At 34.9% G+C, this 6,195-nt stretch overlaps 1 pseudogene; it reads right to left on the bottom strand.

Annotated features, from left to right (window-relative positions):
• Positions 1-4,816: 4,816 nt before the first annotated feature.
• Positions 4,817-5,571, bottom strand: LOC149204782 (protein transport protein SEC23 E-like; annotated as a pseudogene).
• Positions 5,572-6,195: the final 624 nt, after the last annotated feature.

Raw genomic sequence — 6,195 nt, 5'->3', positions numbered from 1 at the left:
CATTTCATAGGCACTAGCTTGAGGGGGATCACTCTTTCTATTTGAATGAAACAGGTCTATTTTGATTTTATTTTTTTGTGCATTCTTCATTGAGCTACTATGTACTATAGTTTCGTTGGGAGTGCTTTAGCAGGTGCTCTGATACACAAAAGATACTGTAAGGCTACAGGTTGTCTCTTTTCGGAATGTGGTAACTTCATGACGTGAAAGAGATTGATGCTTGGCTAAGGTGGAATTCAAATCTTAGTGATGGTTTTTTCAACCATAGATGTGGACTTGACTTTCATTGTTCCAGTTAAACCAGCGTGCACCATCCTTGATTTTTGTTTTCCTCCCTTACTATCTGTTGTTATATTTTATTTTATCTTCTTCATTTCCATATATTTAGCTGTAAAAAATTATCTATGATTTTCATCATCATAGCATTAAACAGAACTGATGCGTTGCATCTCCTAGCAAAAACTCTGTCCTCCCAAACTCTGTCCTCCCATAGACAATGTCATTTCTTGTGTTAGATTCCTTCAATCGAACATGTCCTTTGCTCTTAAAAAAAACTAAGTATCCATGGTATATTTCAAATATATAAGCATGATTAACACCTCTTTCTTGGTACCAAAAAGATTTGTTTTCTTCTCTTCACAACCAATATCCTCGCTGCATTCTCTTTCCCTAAGTGGTGAGAAATATACATTATGTCCTATGAATTTAGAAGGGGAGCCATCAGATATTATCCATCCTTTGCACCATCAAGATTCTTAATTCTTGTTATGTATTTTTGAATGATTATTGAATATAGAGTCACATAGGTCTTCATTCAATGCTTCCATGAGCAACTCTCCCTAAGGCCAAGCTAGGTCACTGGTTGTTCATTATTCTTCCTCTTCCATACTTTCATAGGTTTCTTTCTCTTGTTTGCATTTCTTTCATAGTTTTCTCTTCTCGATGTTGCTTCCATATTTTTTCTAGTTCTCTTTAGAATATAGGGAAACTTACAATCCTTAGCTTTGTGGCCAAAATTATTACACACAAAACATCTTATGTGGCCAATAAATAAAAAGAATGATGTGCATCTATTTTCATTCATGTTTTTCTTCATATACACTTTGTATTCAACAAATTTATGTACAAATTCATTACATAAATGACAGTAACCATAAAATTTATTTGTGTACCTGGTAGTTGATTTCCTTTTGTGATTGTTTGCGAAGGATCCTTCTAGTTGTTGCATCTCCTGATTTATTTTGATTTTCTTTCTCTTACATTCTGCTGCAATATGTCCATATTCATGGCGAGAAAGACAATTGGTGTTCTTCAAGGGAGAAAAAAATCTCTTTTGGGATCTTCCAAATTTGTTCAACTTATCATTAGGTGCAAATGACCTTTTTTCAAAGGACATCTCAATTCATTCTTTCCACTTTGATTTTGTCAATTGTTTTTGTTTATTTCTTTTCCAATCATGTCATTCTTGGCTACCTCTCCTGGAGGTCTTTTCAAAACTTCATTATCCTTTATGGCTTCCTTTGAGTTACTTCTCTTATCTTTCTAGTCCTTCATGGATACAATCTCCTCTTCTAGCTTTCTACACAAAGTTTTCTTTTCATCTAGATCACTTCTAGTTGAGACAATCTCAACCTCTAAATTTCCATATTGTACCTCTTTCTCCTTTAGTTGATTGTTCATAACCTCTCCTAATCTCCTTGCTTCTTCAAGCAATGTCTTTAGACTAACAATTTCTTCCTTGTACTCATGCTCTCTCTCATCACATATATGCACAACTTTCTTCAGGTCTTTGATTTCATTCTTCAATCTTTCTATTTCAGTTAAGGCTATGTCAAGCTTGGCTTGATCTTTAGTTAAATTTATTTCACAAGAATGAGATGCAAAACAAGTCTCATTTGATTGAAAAATTTATTTTTGAAAAAACTTTTTCTTCCCGCTCTTTTGCTCTTTTACTTCTCTTTTCTGAATCTGGAACTACTAGTGTCTCCTTCATGCATGAGCTGCAATCTATCCCAAATTTATTTTGCAAATGTTAAATCTATTACTATATCAAGATCCTTATTATGAATATTGTTAAATATAACACACTTTTCCCTAGCATTCCACTATTTTTCTTGGGTAGAGGGGGAGTCTTCATAGTAGCCATCACATACAAGCTTCCATACATTAGGGCCATAAGGTTTTAGTTATGTTTTAACCTTATCTCTCCATTCATAAAAGTTCGATGAACTAAGCATAGGTACACTTTGATAGTCCATGATTCAACCAAATCTGCCTTCAAGCTATTAGTCTTACACTGAAGGAACCAACTCGGATACCAATTGATGAAAACTTGACTAAACTTAGAGGGGAGTGAATCAACTTAGTGTTTTCATGGTCATTAAAATTATTTTTATTAAACTCATTAACTAAATCAATACATGAACAACTTAATAGATAATGACCAACAAATTCAATATATGAACAAGAAGTAATGAGAAAACCAAAGCATCACATCAACACATAATAACAACACACATCCACACTAGATATATGTTGAAACCCATAAATGGAGAAAACCACAATTTTATTATTGTTGATATGCAAAGGCAAGCTCCTACTCCTTACTACATCTGATTTTTTGTAGGCTCCAACCTATAGGAGGCTGCTACTTCAAATTTCAACAAGCTACAACATGAAAGGAAGCTCCAACTCTCATATGTTTTTTGTAGTCTACAACCCACAAGAGGCTCCTACCTCAATAGGCTCCAACCTGATATTTATCAAGCCACTACTTGAAAGGAGACTACAATCTCGTGATGAAAACTAGAAACATCATTGTGTTGGTTTACCTAGTCATAAATTATTCATATCTCCATCTTGATTTCTACCTAGAAACATCATTGTGTTGGTTTACCTGGTCATAAATTATTCATATCTCCATCTTGATTTCTACCTGTTCTTCCCTTCAAATCTGCTTCACATAACCTTCATATAACTACTACTGTATAACCCCTCAATCTACTCTCACAAATTCTCCAACTATCTAACCTCGCTTTTTCTTCCAAAAAAAAACATCATTTATAAATATAATTTGTTGGTTATTTCTATTCCACAAAAGAATATGAAGTGAATAGGCTTGACCCTTTTCCTTCCACTCATTTGTCTCCAAACTCTTCAAATTTGACTATTATAAAATAAATAAGTGCTTCACCTGATATTATTTCAGCCATCTATAATAATTAGGTGCATCAATATCAACATAGTGCCAAGAACAACATTATACCACCACAATTCATGAAAACATTCTACAATGTAAACAATATGCACTCAACATATGAAAATAATGCAAGCATATATATGCAACATTCACTCTCCAAATCCATCTATATGATCAAATTCATCTTTTCTTCATGCCATTGCCTTAACCTCCTGGAGTCTTGTTTTGCTCTCATGGAATCTTACCTTTGTTTTCATGGAGTCTTTCATTTTCTATCATGGATTATTGCCTTTGCATCACAATAATTCAGCTTAACAACAAACTAGCCTCACCCCAAATTATTCATTAAACAATCTCAGCAACATTATCCAAGCATAAAGACATCAACATGTTTTCAACACAAACACCAAGCCATCAACATGCCAACATCAATGTTATACCAAACCATGAAGGTACTTGTTGCTCTTTTGTCCTATTGTCATCAAGTATTCCATTGACAATTATTTTGGCATTGATAGTGAGCCTCTCAACTAAACCCGAAATGTTGATTATCCCATTGTGAGCACAATGTTCTTTGTTGATCTGGATCTTCTGTTTTCCCCCTTTATTGACCTTATTACTACTCTTACCTTGCTGCTCCTTTGTCCCTTCCTCCTGCATACCTTGCTAGTCTTCTTGCTACTTTACATTTGCTACTTCTTTATCTTTGTTTCCCTTGTGCTACTCCTTTGCCATCAATGACAATAATTCCAACTTAAATGTCTTAAATTGGCATGGTTTTCATGGAATGTAATTACAGGATAAAATAAAAAGTAGAAAAGAGATTTCTGTTACTATCTGTAAACATAATGTAGGTTATTCTATTCTAGATTAAGATTCAAATGCATAACACTATGAGGATCATGGGATTCTAACTACAATAAGAAAATTGAAAAAGGAAAAATGTAGGTAGCTAGATCTCATGCACTTTCATTGCTTGCATGGGTTGGTTAAGATATGTTATTTTAAGGTAAAAATTCCTTGACATGCATAATTTTATGACATGACAATTGCATCCCATTTAGTGATGTAGGATTCAGTTTTCTTCCAATTATAATTAAGGTTATGTTTACTTTTCAGTCCTTTTCCATCTACCTTTTCTATAAGGCCTCTCCTCTTAGAATCAAAGTTGAATATCAAAACTTGATTTAGAATTTTAATCAGAGAATTGGATGAATGATGTTGAATTTTCAACATCTTGTTTCTGTAATTGAACAACTGAGTTATAAGATTTTCGAGATCGGTATGGTTTTCATGAAATATAAGTATAGGCCAAACTCCAAAAGAAAATAGGTTGATTTTTTATATGGATTAGAATTTCCAGCTACTCCCTCAGATATCAAAACAAACCACTAAATAGGGCATAAAAATCTAACTCCATCAAGAAAAATTTGAAAAGACTAGACACGGGAATTGGATCTAATAAAATTTCTTTATTTCACGGGCAGGTTGGACATAACCTATTTTTATGTAACGCTTAATATAACGATAGCTTAACATGTTCACTTTCAAGAACAAAAATTGAAGTTTCCGAAAATGAATTAAATGGAACCCGATTCAAATAAACTCCATCAGAGATCAAAAGAAAAAACACCCGGGACGATAGGTACATAGAAAATTCAATCTGTGTTGCAATCCAACACTGCAAACAAGAATCAATTGGTTGCACCGATAGTAGCACCATTCAAACACCTCTGCCTGACATCCCACCAACTGCCGCTGCCTTGAGAAATCCAGGCCGAGGCTTGTAAGCCCCAGCTGATGCAAAATATGCTCTTTTGAAATCTCCTTGGAACCCCTAAAAACGTAAGTTTTGAATAGATCTCCAAACCCCAGTTCATGCACATGAACTTGAGTCCCCAATGTAATTATCCTCACCAGAGTATTATCTGAATATATATTTATGTCCTAGCGCAGGGCCTATTTCACGTACCCCCATTCCTCTTTGATCGCGTAGGTATCCAACACGAACATAAAGATAGGGTTTTGGTTTGAAGCCCAGTTGACAAAACTTGCCTACTCGATGGTTGCATACTACGGGAAAATCTCGGCAAAGACATTTCTCTCATTGATCATGGGGTTTCACTCGTAACAAAAGAGGCATAGCCAAATATTGGCCATGTAATCCACAGGGTTGTAAGGGTTTACAATGTGGAGACATGATTTGTCACAGAGAGGAGGGTAGGGTAGCACATTCATCTCTAGTGTCATGTAGAGCGAGCTGTAGATGGCTGCAATGAAATTATGCACTTCTTGGCTTCAACCTTCCAGCTCAGCCACAAGTTCTAGGTCATTCATATTCCATCCCTACCCATCTCTAGGAAGTCTACCATTATAGAGTTCTGTGATCCATATCACCATTGTGAGAGATGGTACTCCATATGATTTTCGCTGAAAAATCTCTCACAAGTCTACCATTGTTGAAGGCCTTCTTAGCTCAACTTTTCCAATCTATGAGGCCACAAGGAAATCGTGGGTTCGAGTATAGATATGTTTAGTTTTCGTTTATGAATTCTAGGGGTTGTCAAACTCTAACTTCCCATTGTCGATCCATGAACCTTTAAGCATATTTTTAAGTTTGTCTTCTAGCCAAGTTTACCTACGCATGGGTTGAGTCTTGTGTCTATGGTATATTCCTATCTCTCCTACATGGTGTATTACCTTTTTAGGAAATCAACATTGTTGGGCTATTGAGTTTCACTCTATTGTGCATGCTTGTTAGGCTTAAAGTGTTTTTTTTTTAACAATAGAAAGGTTCCAATAACCTTGTGTTTTCTTCATAAGTCTTTTCACAGTATAATTGCATGGATGTTAGGGTGGTCTTTCATATAACTATGAAAACAAATACAAAAATTCAACTTCAATTGATTTAGGTTGAGATAGAACATGTGGCCTCTATATTGTGATCAAAGAGTCATCTAAACATTCTTTCTTTGAAATTGCAAGCTCACACAGAT

Source organism: Pinus tabuliformis, chromosome 1_2 (assembly GCF_031772625.1).
Source record: "Pinus tabuliformis cultivar Carrire ecotype Pingquan chromosome 1_2, CPIR1, whole genome shotgun sequence".
Classification (NCBI taxonomy): Eukaryota; Viridiplantae; Streptophyta; class Pinopsida; order Pinales; family Pinaceae; genus Pinus; species Pinus tabuliformis.
Note: the sequence above shows the minus strand (reverse complement) of the source record. Positions and strands in the feature narration are given on the sequence as shown.